Source organism: Triticum aestivum, chromosome 5B (genome assembly GCF_018294505.1).
Source record: "Triticum aestivum cultivar Chinese Spring chromosome 5B, IWGSC CS RefSeq v2.1, whole genome shotgun sequence".
In the NCBI taxonomy this organism is placed as follows: Eukaryota; Viridiplantae; Streptophyta; class Magnoliopsida; order Poales; family Poaceae; genus Triticum; species Triticum aestivum.
Genome location: NC_057807.1, coordinates 162,148,862 through 162,164,509, shown reverse-complemented (window position 1 = coordinate 162,164,509; position 15,648 = coordinate 162,148,862).

The window sequence follows — 15,648 nt, the reverse complement described above, 5'->3', positions numbered from 1 at the left end:
TTGGTCCGAGAAACTTGATGATGCATTATGGGCCTATAGAACTGCATATAAAAATCCTATGGGTATGTCTCCGTACAAGATGGTTTATGGAAAAGCATGTCACTTACCTCTCGAACTTGAACATAAAGCATATTGGGCTATTAAAGAGCTCAAATATGACTTCAAGCTTGCCGGTGAGAAGAGGTTATTTGATATTAGCTCACTTGATGAATGGAGAACTCAAGCCTATGAGAATGCCAGATTGTTCAAAGAAAAATTTAAAAGATGGCATGACAAAAGAATACAAAAGCGAGAATTTAACGTTATCGAGGAGGTCAATCGTTCCAGTGCCATAAAAATCAACAACTTCGAAGGCACAAGTCCGAGGGTGGTGAACGGTCAAAGAATCAAACATTATATCTCAGGTAATCCTATCAATGTTGAAACTAATATTATTGAGACCATAACTCCGGAGGAATACATAAGAGACACTTTCCAGAACGTTTCAGACTCCGAAAAGTAATAGGTATGTGGTACGGTAAGTAAACCGACTCCAAAACAATTCTAATGGCAATTTTTCTCTGTTTTGGAATATTTAAGAATTTTGGAAGAAAGAAGTAATCCGGGAAGGACATGAGGTCTCCACAAGGGTGGAGGGCACGCAACCCCTACTGGGTGCGCCCCCTGTCTCGTGGGCACCTCGTGTCCCTCCTGGACTCCGTTTTCTTGCATGTTACGTATTTTGGTCGGTAAAAATTCATTATATAATCTCCCTAAGGTTTTGACCACCGTATCATGCAAAAATCCTCTGATTTCGTTTCAAGCTGTCTCTGCCACAGGTTAGAGCAATATGTCGTCCCAGGATTCGGAGGGAGAAAGCTATGTGGCTGATTTCCTTGCAGACCCTAAGGCCTACGAGGACTTGGACCATGGTGGCTGGACCACTAAGGAAGAGGAAGACTACGAGCCTAAGGGAAAAGAGGAAACAAGCTCAGATGAAGATGAAGCCCATTACCTCAACCTGGGGACATGCATGTGGAATTTAAAAAGTCAAGCCTCCCTGATAGAGCAAAGAAGCCAAAGATCGAGTTTATCCCTTTTCATCTCTTGCAGGAAAACAAACAGGAACTATGCAGAAGGATATTAAGTCTCGAGCGGGAATTGATGATTTAAAGGAGCAAAATGTTGTCCTCAAGCGCAAATTGAGGAACAAGCCTTCATCATCAACAACTCCTACTTCACCACCTCCGAGGACATAATTGCATGGGTATGGGCACTCCCCTTGGCAACTGCCATGCTTGGGGGAGGTGCCACGGTATCGTATCACCATCACACTCCTATCATTACCGTTTTACTTAGTTCGATCCTTTTAGTAATATCTTGATCTAGTAGATTGAAGTTTTGGTATGAATTAGTTTTGAGTTTTGCTTTGTGGTCTCTTTATGTAATCGAGTCCGTGAGCTATCTATAGTAAAGATTAGTGTTGAGTCAAGGGCTTTGCTATCTTGTTATGATCTTGAGGAAGTAGAAAGAATAAAAAGAATAAAAGAGTTCATATTGATTTTATGGATAGTAATGACTTCACATATAAAGAGTATGAGGCATAAAAGTTGTTGAGAGTTGAGAAAATAGTGTTTTGGTCATCGTTGCAATTAATAGGAAGTAATAAGGAAGGAGAGGTTTTCACTTATAAATATACTATCTTGGACGTCTTTTATGATTGTGAGCACTCATTAAGTATAAAAAGCTAAAGAGTTGATGTTGGACAAGGAAGACAACGTAATGATTTATGTTTTCTCACATCTCAGTTAAAGTATATTGTCATTGATCTTCCCAACATGTTAAGCTTGCCCTTCCCCCTCATGCTAGCCGAAATTCCTTGCACCAAGTAGAGATACTACTTGTGCTTCCAAATATCATTAAACCCAGTTTTGCCATGAGGTCCACCATACCTACCTATGGATTGAGTAAGATCCTTCAAGTAAGTTGTCGTGTTGCAAGCAATAAAAATTGCTCTCTAAATATGTATGACTTATTAGTGCGGAGAAAATAAGCTGTATACGATCGTGTGATATGGAAGTAATAAAAGCGACAGACTGCATAATAAAGGTTCATATCACAAGTGGCAATATAAAGTGACGTTCTTTTGCATAAAGATTTTGTGCATCCAACCCTAAAAGCACATGATAACCTCTGCTTCCCTCTGCAAAGGGACTATCTTTTACTTTATGTCTTTACATTATGCAAGAGTCAAGGTGATCTTCACCTTTCCCTTTTTCCTTTTATCCTTTGGCAAGCGCCTCGTGTTGGAAAGATCCTGATACATATATCCAATTGGATGTAAGTTGGCATTAACTATTATTGTTGACATCACCCAAAGGTGAATACATTGGGAGGCAACACAATAAGCCCCTATCTTTCTCAGTGTCCGATTGAAACTCCATAGCCATAAGTATTTCGTGAGTGTTAGCAATTGTAGAAGTCTATATTATAGTTGAGTGTGTGGACTTGCTGAAAAGCTCTATTCTTGACTCTTTTTGATGTTATGATAAATTGCAATTGCTTCAGTGACTGAGATTATAGTTTGTTAGTTCCCAATGAAGTTTATGAACCATACTTGACATTGTGAATCGATTGTTACTTGAGCATAAGAAATCATATGATAAAACCTATTTATGTTGCTGTTATAAGAATGATCATGATGCCCTCATGTCCGTATTTTATTTTTATCGACACCTCTATCTCTAAACATGTGGACATATTTTTCGATTTCGGCTTCCGCTTGAGGATAAGCGAGGTCTAAGCTTGGGGGAGTTGATACGTCCATTTGGCATCATGCTTTTATATCAATATTTATTGCATTATGGGCTGTTATTACACGTTATGTCAAAATACTTATGGCTATTCTCTCTTATTTTACAAGGATTATTGAGGGAGTCCTGGACTAGGGGTGTCCGGACAGCCGGACTATCATCGTCCGCCGGACTCTAAGACCATGAAGATACAAGATTGAAGACTTCGTCCCGTGTCCGGATGGGACTTTCCTTGGCGTGGAAGGCAAGCTTGGCAATACGGATATGTAGATCTCCTACCATTGTAACCGACTCTGTGTAACCCTAGCCCTCTCCGGTGTCTATATAAACCGGAGGGCTTTAGTCCGTAGGACACAACCTCCATTACAACAATCATACCATAGGCTAGCTTCTAGGGTTTAGCCTCCTTGATCTCGTGGTAGATCCACTCTTGTAATACACATCATCAATATTAATCAAGCAGGACGTAGGGTTTTACCTCCATCAAGAGGGCCCGAACTTGGGTAAAACATCGTGCCACTTGTCTCCTGTTACCATCCGCCTAGACGCACAGTTCGGGACCACCTACCCGAGATCCGCCGGTTTTGACACCGAGATTGGTGCTTTCATTGAGAGTTCCTCTGTGTCGTCACCGATAGGCTTGATGGCTTCTTCAACCAACAACAACGCTGTCCAGGGTGAGACTTTCCTCCCCGGACAAATCTTCGTATTCGGCGGCTTCGCACTGCGGGCCAATTCGCTTGACCATCTGGAGCAGATCGAAAGCTACGCCCCTGGCCATTAGGTCAGGTTCGGAAGCCTAAACTTCACGGCCGACATCCGCGGGGACTTGATCTTCGACGGACTCGAGCCACAGCCAAACGTGTCGCGCTGTCACGATGGGCATGATTTAGCTCTACCGCCGGACAGTACCTTGGAGGCCGCACATGAATCCGCTCTGACCCTTAGTCCGGAGCTGATCGTGCAGATCGAGGACCGGTGGCTGGACACCGCCTCGGGGGCTGCAACTTCCACGACGATGGAGCCGAACACTAGCCTTGTCCCTTGTAAAGCTCATGACTCCGAGGTGCCAGACTCCCTGCCAAACTCTGAACCTCCCGCGCCCCTGCCAATCGAATCTGATTGGGCGCCGGTCATGGAGTTCACCGCCGTGGACATCTTCCAACACTCACCCTTTTGCGACATCCTAAATTCGCTAAAACATCTCTCGCTATCTGGAGAGCCCTGGCCGGATTATGGCCAGGATGGTTGGGATGCGGACGACGACGAAATTCAAACCCCACCCACCACCCACTTTGTAGCCACTATCGACAATCTAACCGACATGCTAGACTATGACTCCGAAGACATCGACGGTATGGACGACGATGCCGGAGACGAACAAGAACCAGCGCCTACAGGGAACTAGAAGTCCACCTCGTCATATGACATATACATGGTGGACACCCCAAAGGATGGGGACGGCGAGGAAGCAGCGGAGGCAGATTCCTCAAAGAAATAGCCCAAGCGCCGGCGTCAGCGGCGCCGCTCCAAATCCCGCCACAATAAGAATGGAGATTCCGGCACAGGAGATAATAACACCCCAGAAAGTGCCGAAGACAATCCCCTCCAGCAAGATTCAGCGCAGGAGGATGCAGAAGCAAGCCCTCACGAGAGAGTGGCAGACGAAGAGGTCGAGGATGATAATTACATACCTCCCTCCAGAGATGAGGCAAGCCTCGACGACGACGAATTCATCGTGCCTGAGGATCCCGTCGAACAAGAGCGTTTCAAACGCAAGCTAATGGCCACGACAAATAGCCTAAAGAAAAAGCAGCAGCAGCTTCAAGCTGATCAAGACCTGCTGGCCGACAGATGGACCGAGGTCCTCGCGGCCGAAGAGTATGAATTCGAACGCCCCTCCAAGAGCTACCCAAAACGCAAGTTGATCCCCCGATTAGAGGAGGAAGCATACATACCTTCATCACCAGCGCACAATACAACCGACCGACCACCCCGTGGTCGCGACAGAGAGGCATCCAGGCCCTCCACCAAGACCGTACCCCGGCATCGCTCCAAAAGTACGAAGCCACGAGGGAACGCGCCGGACTTGCGAGATATACTGGAGGACAAAGCAAGGCAATCTAGATCCATCTATGGATCGCGTGGGCGCCCCACGACCCACGACGAATACCGTCGCGCCGGATACAACAACTCCGGCCGGGCCGAACACAGCAGACAACGCTCCCTCGAGCTACGTCGTGATATTGCTCAATACAGAGGCGCCACACACCCACTATGCTTCACTGACGAAGTAATGGATCATCAAATCCCCGAAGGGTTTAAACCCATAAACATTGAATCCTACGATGGCACGACAGACCCCGCGGTTTGGATCGAAGATTATCTCCTTCACATTCATATGGCCTGCGGCGACGATCTCCACGCCATCAAGTATCTCCCACTCAAGCTTAAAGGACCAGCTCGTCATTGGCTTAACAGCTTGCCCGCAGAGTCAATTGGGTGTTGGGAAGACCTGGAAGCCGCATTCCTCGACAACTTCCAGGGCACATATGTGCGACCACCAGACGCCGATGACCTAAGCCACATAATTCAGCAGCCAGACGAATCGGCCAGACAGTTCTAGACACGGTTCTTAACAAAGAAAAATCAAATCGTCGACTGTCCGGATGCAGAGGCCCTCGCATCCTTCAAATATAACATCTGCGACGAGTGGCTAGCCCGGCACCTAGGACAGGAAAAGCCGAAATCCATGGTAGCCCTCACATCCTTAATGACCCATTTTTGTGCGGGAGAGGACAGCTAGCTAGCTCGCAGCAACAACCTTAGTAAAAATTCTGGCAGTCCGGATAACAAGGACCACGATGGCAGGTCACGTCGAAGCAAAACTAAACGCCGCGTTAACGACGACGACAAGGAGGATACGGCAGTCAACGCCGGATTCCGAGGCTCTAAACCCGGTCAGCGGAAGAAGCCATTTAAAAGAACCACTCCGGGTCCGTCCAATTTGGACCGAATGCTCGACCCCTCATGCCAGATACATGGCACCCGCGAAAAGCTAGCTAACCACACCAATAGAGATTGTTGGGTATTCAAGCAGGCAGGCAAGTTAATTGCCGAAAACAATGACAAGGGGCTGCATAGAGACGACGAGGAAGAGACCCGGCCGCCGAACATAGAGGACAGAAGGGTTTCCCCCCACAAGTGCGGACGGTAAACATGATATACGCAACCCATATACCCAAGAGGGAGCGGAAGCGTGCACTAAGGGACGTATACGCGATGGAGCCAGTCGCCCCGAAGTTCAATCCATGGTCCTCTTGTCCGATCACTTTCGATCGAAGAGACCATCCGACCAGCATCCGCCATGGCGGATTCGCCGCATTGGTTTTAGACCCAATCGTCGATGGATTTCACCTCACGAGAGTCCTGATGGACGGCGGCAGTAGCCTGAACCTGCTTTATCAGGATACAGTGCGCAAGATGGGCATAGACCCCTCAAGGATTAAACCTACAAAGACGACCTTCAAAGGCGTCATACCAGGCGTTGAAGCCAATTGTACAGGCTCAGTCACGCTGGAAGTGGTCTTCGGATCCCCGGATAATTTCCGGAGCGAGGAGTTAATCTTCGACATAGTCCCGTTCCGCAGCGGCTATCACGCTCTGCTCGGACGAACCGCGTTTGCAAAGTTCAATGCGGTGCTGCATTATGCATACCTCAAGCTCAAGATGCCAGGCCCTCGTGGAGTCATTACGGTCAACGGAAATACGGAACGCTCCCTCCGAACGGAGGAACATACAGCGGCTCTCGCAGCAGAAGTACAGAGCAGCCTTCTAAGGCAATTTTCGAGTCCGGCCGTTAAACGACCGGACACAGCCAAACGTGCCTGGAGCAACATCAATCAAGACCACCTGGCACGTTCTGAGCACGCGTAGCAATGCGGCCCCAACCCCAGCCCTCGCATGATTGCAAGACCAACCATCTGCGTACATCATTACGCTCTGGAGATACCATGGGCATAGGGGGAGGGGCACGACCACACCAGACCCAGAGTGCGGCTCGACCACACCAGGGGCTCCCAAGTGTGTCACGTTTTTATTTTTCATTTTCCTTCTTTTATATACAGGACTCCGTTTTCCAGAGGCCCTGTCCGGCGGCGAACCCGCCGAACTCACGATGCAACAGTCAGGGAGGGAAAAAGGCTGCGACGAACACTCAGGTGGTCTCCATTACGAGCATTAAATTTGATTATATACACCAGTCTGCAGCTCACCCCTGGAGAGGGACATGTTTAATTAGTCCAATCCCTTGCTTACCGCACTATTTGTATCATTCACTCATAGCAGAATTCCTTCAATAAATAATGCAGCATTTTTTGCTTATAATGGCATTACTTTAGATATATGTTCATTAATGACATATTGCACCCGTATATTTTGGTACGGCCGAATACACCAGGGGCTTATGTTCCCCGCATTATGGTGTGATAAGTCCGAACACTTTCACAAGTGCGGCACCCCGAACTTATAGCATTATATGAATCGGCTCCGAATCATGTCTTGGGTCAATAGTTGGGTTTGCCCGGCTCCCATGTTTTGGTACCTTACGTTCCGTTCCGTCGGCTAAGGTAGCACTGGGAGAACCACTGCGATTGCGCCCCGGTTGAGCTGGGCAAGCGCCTCAGTGGAGAAAGCTAAAACTGACTGGCATGATAAGGCGAGAGACTGGTCGCTGTTCGAGAGGTCTTTTTGAGTCCCTAAAGACTTACGCCGCTTCGAGCGAAGAACCGGATAATGTCCGACGAAGGCGTGGATAGCGCCCCGAATTCGGTCTTCCGAATAATAGGGGCTTCGCGAAATTTAAAATTATAGAATTCTATGGCTAAGTGAGAGTGTTCAAGCATTATAAGTCCGGTTGCCTTGTTCGTTGTGTTGAGCGCCTCCCTAGATGGACCCAAAAATGGGAACAAGAGTGCTCAAGTTTATCCCGAACACCCCAGCACTAGTGGCATGGGGGCTGAAGCCGACGACTTGCCATCTCTCAGATTTTATAAACGGACACATAGAAGGTAATATTTTAAATTGAACAAGCGTTGCTTAGCGCATACGAACAAAGTTTTCAGCGCACAGGATAATACATAGCGAGTCTACTCAATAATTACATCTCTGGGGCACTCATCCGCAATATTGCGGGCACCCTTCAGGACAGTCTTATAGTACATTTCGGGCGTACGATACTCCTTGCCCGCTGGCGGCGGTTCAGCAAGAAGCCTCTCCGCATCCAGCCTGCCCCAGTGCACCTTTGCGCGGGCAAGGGCTCGACGAGCACCTTCAATACAGGTGGAGCGCTTGATGACCTCCACCCAGGGGCACGCATCCACCAGCCGCCGCACGAGGCCGAAGTAGCTCCCAGGCATGGCCTCTCCAGGCCACAGCCGGACTATGAGGCCCTTCATGGCCTCCTCAGCTGCCTTGTGGAGTTCGACCAGCTGCTTCAGCTGGTCGCTAGGGGGCACCGGATGGCCGGACTCAGCGTACTGAGACCAGAAGACCTTCTCCGTTGAGCTCCCCTCCCCGCCACGGTAGAATGCGGCGGCATCGGATACACTGCGAGGCAGATCTGCAAACGCCCCTGGAGAGCTCCGAATTCGGGTAAGTGTCAGGTAGTTTACATTAACATGCTTGCTTTCCATGAAAAATGCCTTACCCGCCGCTATTTTCTTCACATCTTCAACCTCCTGAAGGGCCTTGCGGGCCTCGGCCTTGGCGGACTTGGCACTTTCGAGAGCCGAGGTGAGCTCGGACTCTCGAGTCTTTGAGTCGCGCTCCAAACTCTCATGCTTTTCCATGAGAGCCTGAAGCTCTTGCGCACCTCCGCCACCCGCGCCTCCTGCTTCTCTCGCTCTGCCCCTTCCGCGGCCGCATTGAGTTCGGCCGCGGACACAGCCTCCTTCAGGGTTGCCACCTCGTTCGTGGCCCCTGCAGCACCCATGTTATCCTTGTTATTCTTTTATTGCAACCTAAATCCTTTTCTGTAAGGTAACTATTCAAAGTGGTGTTACTCACCTTCTTTGTCCTCGAGCTGCTTCTTGGCATGGCCGAGCTCTTGCTCGGACCGCTCGAGATCCTGCTTCAATGCATCGACCTCCGCAGTCAGTGCGGCAGAGGTCAGCAGCGCAGCCTGCAAACCCATATTGACATACTTTTTAGCAACCCTGCGTATATCTTTTTAGATCCTCAGTCCGGCTTTTCTTTCCGAACACCGAACCAAGCATCAGGGGCTACTGTCTATGCGGTATTACATTACATATTTTTAACTTCTTACCTCAAAGCCTGTTAGAAGGCTACTGCAGGCTTCGGTCAGCCCGCTCTTGGCGAGCTGAACCTTCTGAATCACCGCACTCATAATAGTGCGGTGTTCTTCTTCGATGGAAGCGCCTTTGAGCGCCTCCAACAAGTTGTCCGGCGCCTCCGGTTGGACGGAGGCCGCCGGTGTCACGGTCTTGCCCTTCTTGCGAAGGGGCCGCCTGCCGGACTCCGGAACCACTGTGGGTTCCGGTGTGGAGTCCGGCGCAAAGTCCGGGAGGCTGCCTTGCGGCGCCTCCGGAGCCTCCTCCTGATGGGTTCCCTTCCTGGGATCCCACCTCGGCGTCCTCAGCGGCGCGAGGGGTGGAGGCAGTCGGGATGGAATCCACATCCGACGGAGCCAACGACCCGCTCGATGAAGCGGGGAGATCATCATCGGCCGGACTGCAGGCAGTATGCGGCATTAGAAGGACACTATGTGACACAAAAGAGAAATTATAAATCATTCAGGAATCCGGATACTTACGATCTCGCCGGAGGCCTGGCCCTTGAAGGCCATTCTTCATCGCCAATGTTGGTGTTGGCAGAGCTGTCCGGGGGAATAGTTCTTCCCCTCTTGGACCCTTCGGCCTTCCTTGTTGGGGAAGCATTCCTCTTCCTCTCTCCCTCCTCTGGGAGAGAGTCTTCTTCCTCCTCCTCATTTTCGGGGGAGGAGTCCGCCTCGGAGTCGTCGGAGACCTGAAAACGGGAACTCTTTCGAGTACCCGTGGCCACCTTCTTGGCCTTCTTCTCCGGCACCACATGCGGTGCCGGAACCAGCAGCCCCGCTAGACGGGCGTCAACTGGGTTTTCTGGCATGGGAGCCGGGCAGACGAGCTGCTCCGCCTTCTTCATCCAGTCCTGTCAAAGGAAAAGGGAGATTGAAACCCGCTTAGAATCAAACTATTAACAACAAGTGTCCCGTAAAGGGGTAGAATCACTTACCTCGTCAGCTGGACGCTGCGAGTGAAATCCGCGATCTTCCGTCGCGGATGCGGGGGCTTCGGCACCCTTAAACAGCACCCTCGAGGCGCCTTCGTACGTCGTGTCGAAGAGCCCGCTCAACGCCTGGTGTTGTTCCGGATCGAACTCCCACAAATTGAATGCCCGTTCTTGGCATGGGAGAATCCGACGGACGAGCATGACTTGGACCACGTTAACCAGCCTGAGCTTCTTGTTCACCAGCTTCTGGATACAGGCTTGGAGTCCCGTCAGCTCCTTCGAATTACCCCACAGCAAGCCCTTCTCTTTCCAGGAGGTGAGCTGCGTAGGGATACCAGATCTGAACTCGGGGGCCGCCGCCCACGTAGGGTCGCGCAGCTCGGTGATATAGAACCACCCCGACTGCCACCCCTTGACGGATTCCACGAAGGCCCCTTCGAACCAAAGGACGTTGGGCATCTTGCCCAACATGGCGCCTCCGCACTCCGCTTGAGTGCCCTTCACTACCTTCGCCTTGACATTGAAGGTCTTGAGCCACAAGCCGAAGTGGGGCTGGATGCAGAGGAAGGCCTCGCACATGACGATAAACGCCGAGATGTTGAGGATGATGTTCGGCGCCAGATCATGGAAATCCAGGCCGTAATAGAACATGAGCCCCCGGACAAAGGGGTGAACTGGAAATCCCAGTCCGCGGAGGAAGCGGGGAAGGAAAACGACCCTCTCATGGGGCCTGGGGGTGGGGATGAGCTGCCCCTCGTCGGGCAGCCAGTGCACGATGTCACCGGAGAGGTATCCGGCGCTGTGCAGTTTGGCGATGTGCTCCTCCCTAACGGTGGAGGCCAACCATTTACCTCCCGCTCCGGACATGATCGGAGACGGTCGAGACGAGATGCGTGAACTTGGGCGCTGGAGCTCGAGTGCACGGAGATGGATAAGCAAAGGAGGAAGAAGGCATAGGTGAAAAGGTGAATCCGTATCCCTTATATATAGGCGGACGAAGACTATACGTCCCCACTGGCCTGGTAAAACTCGCTTATCTCCCAAGCGCCACCATCAATGGCGCGGTTGGGTTACCCACGTCCGTATTGATGAGAATCCCGGAATAAGGGGAACACGATCTCTACTTCGACAAGACGTGCCAAGGAAACCGCTTCGCTGAGCGCGCTGAGGTGGTATAATAAAAAACGATTCAAGTAAAAGCTTGGTAGTGGTGTGACGTCACGCTGCAAAATATGTCAGCAGATTGAACTTGTTTATATTATTCTATCTACGGTGGAATGTGGAATTTATTTTGCAAAGCCGGATACTATCCAGGTGTTCACAATCTTCTATGGATTATTCGGAGGAGGGACCCGCCTTGCAATGCCGAACATTATGCGCGCCGGACTCATCGTCATTGAAGCCAGGTTCAGGGGCTACTGAGGGAGTCCTAGACTAGGGGGTGTCCGGACAGCCGGACTATCATCGTCCGCCGGACTCCAAGACCATGAAGATACAAGATTGAAGACTTCGTCCCGTGTCCGGATGGGACTTTCCTTGGCGTGGAAGGCAAGCTTGGCAATACGGATATGTAGATCTCCTACCATTGTAACCGACTCTGTGTAACCCTAGCCCTCTCCGGTGTCTATATAAACCGGAGGGCTTTAGTCCATAGGACACAACCTCCATTACAACAATCATACCATAGGCTAGCTTCTAGGGTTTAGCCTCCTTGATCTCGTGGTAAATCCACTCTTGTAATACACATCATCTATATTAATCAAGCAGGACGTAGGGTTTTACCTCCATCAAGAGGGCCCGAACCTGGGTAAAACATCGTGCCCCTTATCTCCTGTTACCATCCGCCTAGACGCACAGTTCGGGACCCCCTACCCGAGATCCGCCGGTTTTGACACCGACAATTATCATGAAGAGGGAGAATGCCGGCAGCTGGGATTCTGGCTGGAAAAGGAGCAAATATTGGAAACCTATTCTGCACAGCTCCAAAAATCCTGAAACTCCACGGAACTCACTTTTGGAATTAATAAGAATTATTGAGAGAAGAAAACACCAAAGGGGGCCCACACCCTGGCCAGGAGGGTGGGGGAGCGCCCACCCCTACTAGGCGCGCCCCCTGTCTCCTGGGCCCCCTGGTGGCCCTCCGGTGCCCATCTTCTGCTATATGAAGGCTTTTACCCTCGAAAAAATCATAAGCAAGCTTACGGGACAAAACTCCGCCGCCACGAGGTGGAACCTTGGCGGAACCAATCTAGGGCTCCGACAGAGCTATTCTGCCGGGGAAACTTCCCTCCGGGAGGGGGAAATCATCACCATCGTCATCACCAACGATCCTCTCATCGGGAGGGGTTCAACCTCCATCAACATCTTCACCAACACCATCTCCTCTTAAAACCCTTGTTCATCTCTTGTATCCAACCTTGTATCAAAACCACAAATTGGTACCCGTGGGTTGCTAGTAGTGTTGATTACTCCTTGTAGTTGATGCTAATTGGTTTACTTGGTGGAAGATCATATTTTCAGATCCTTAATGCATATTAATACTCCTCTGATCATGAACATGAATATGCTTTGTGAGTAGTTATGTTTGTTCCTGAGGACATGGGTGAAGTCTTGCTATTAGTAATCATGTGAATTTGGTATTCGTTCGATATTTTGATGAGATGTATGTTGTCTCTCCTCTAGTGGTGTTATGTGAACGTCGATTACATGACACTTCCCCATTATTTGGGACTAGAGGAAGGCATTGGGAAGTAATAAGTAGATGATGGGTTGCTAGAGTGACAGAAGCTTAAACCCTAGTTTATGCATTGGTTCGTAAGGGGCTAATTGGATTCACTAGTTTCATGCTATGGTTAGGTTTACCTTAATACTTATTTTGTAGTTGTGGATGCTTGCAATAGGGGTTAATCATATGTGGGATGCTTATCCAAGTAAGGGAGTACCCAAGCACCGGTTCACCCACATATCAAATTATCAAAGTACCGAACGTGAATCATATGAGGGTGATGAAAACTAGCTTGACGATAATTCCCACGTGTCCTCGGGAGCGCTTTTCTCATTATAAGAATTTGTCCAGGCTTGTCCTTTGCTTCAAAAAGGATTGGGCCATCTTGCTGCACTTTATTTACTTTCATTTCTTGTTACCAGTTACCAATTATTTTATTACAAAACTATCTGTTACCTACAATTTCAGTGCTTGCAGAGAATACCTTACTGAAAACCGCTTGTCATTTCCTTCTGCTCCTTGTTGGGTTCGACACTCTTACTTATCGAAAGGACTATGATAGATCCCCTATACTTGTGGGTTATCACCTCGTAGTTGCGGTGGATGCGCAGTGTGTGTGTATGTGCGTGTGTGTGTGTGTGCGCGCGCGCATCTGGGGGTGTCTGGCAGTACACTATGAGTCATGAGCCACCGTGTGGGATTGGCCATTTTGTGAGACATGTGCCACATAAAAGTCGTGAATTTGTTATTTAAAAAATTACACAACCTTTCATACATACATGTTTGGGCCACATACCGTCGGTGGTTGTCCTACAAAACACTCACTCGTGTATGACGCTTTCCGTGAGCCCGCGAGCTCATCATCCTTCACTTCGACCTTCAGCCGACAGAGAGGTTAATTTGACCAGCAAGGTTGATTCTTTTTTGTGTGTGTTACGGTGGGAGCATATAGTACACATTGAAGAGGTGGGAGGGGACCAACATATATACTACATACGCGTCCATGAACACACCTCACTCAGTGTGGGGACCTTTCGGTTTCCGAGGCACGTGCCACATCAAAGTTGTGCATTGGCTATTCAAACATCACACAACACCACTTTGGGCCACATGCATGCAGGCGGTGGTTATCCTAGGACACTCACGTGTGACGCTTCCATCTGTGGGCCCGCGAGGTCATCGTCTGATACGTCTCAACGTATGTATAATTTTTTTATTGTTCCATGCTATTATCATCTGTTTTGGGTGTTTTATATGCATTAATATGCTATTTTATATTATTTCTGGGACTAACTTATTAACATAGAGCCCAGTGCCAGTTTCTATTTTTCCTTGATTTTGAGTTTTACAGAAAAGGAATATCAAACAGAGTCCAAACGAAATAAAACTTTCGTGATGATATTTCTTGGACCAGAAGACACACGTAGGACTTGGGGATGAGGTCAGTGGAGTCCCGAGGTGGCCACAAGCCTCAGTGGTGCGCCCTAAGGGCTTTTGGGCCCCTCTGAGCTCCTATAACCCTGATTCTTGGCCTATAAATTCTCAAATATTCCCAAACAGACATAAGCATCCATGAAATATTTTTCCGCCGCCGCCACCTTCTGTACCCGTGAGATCCCATGTTGGGGCCTTTTCTGGCATCCTGTCGGAGGGGGATTCGATCATGGAGGGCTTCTACATCAACTCTACTACCCTTTTGATGAAGCGTGAGTAGTTTACCACAGACCTACGGGTCCATAGCTAGTAGCTAGATGGATTATTCTCCCTCTTTGATCCTCAATACCATGTTCTCCTCGATGTTCTTTGAGATCTGTCCGATGTAATATTCTGTTGTGGTGTGTTTGTCGAGATCCAATGAATTGTGGATTTATGATCAGTTTATCTATAAATTTTATTTGAATCTTCTCTGAAATCTTATATGCATGATTCGATATCTTTGTATTTCTCTTTGAATTATCGATTTGGTTTAGCCAACTAGATTGGTTCTTCTTGCAATGGGAGAGGTGCTTATTTTTGGGTTCAATCTGGGTAGCGAGGCACGTATTGTATAGTTGCCATCAAGGGTAAAAAGATGGGGTTTTCATCATATTTCTTGAGTTTATCCCTCTACATCATGTCATCTTACTTAAGGCGTTACTCCGTCCTTATGAACATAATACTCTAGATGCATGATGGATAGCGGTTGATGTGTGGAGTAATAGTAGTAGATGCAGGAAGGAGTCGGTCTACTTGACACGGACGTGATGCTTATATTCATAATCATTGCCTTGGATATCGTCATAACTTTGTGGTTTTCTATCAATTGCTCGATAGTAATTTGTTCACCCACCATATTATTTGATTTCAAGAGAGAAACCTCTAGTGAAACCTATGCCCCCCTGGTCTATTTTCCATCATATATTTTCAGATCTGTAAACCAAAAAACCCAAAAATACCTTGCCGCAATTTATTTATTTTTACTTTGTTTTACGTTTTAGTAATCTTTTATATCTATCTCTATCAGGTCTCATCCTTGCAAGTGACCATGAAGGGATTGAGAACCCCTTTATCGCGTTGGGTGCAAGTGTTTGATTGTTTGTGCAGGTGCATATATTGGAGACTTGCGTGTATCTCCTACTGGATTGATACCTTGGTTCTTAACTGAGGGAAATACTTATCTCTACTTTGCTGCATTACCCTTTCCTATTCCAGGGAAAAACCAACGCAAGCTAAGAAGTAGTAGGAAGAATTTCTGGCATCGTTGCCAGGGAGATCTACATCAAGCCTACCAAGTACCCACCATAAACTCTCATCTCTTGCATTACATTATTTGTCATTTGCCTCTCGTTTTCCTCTCCCCCACTT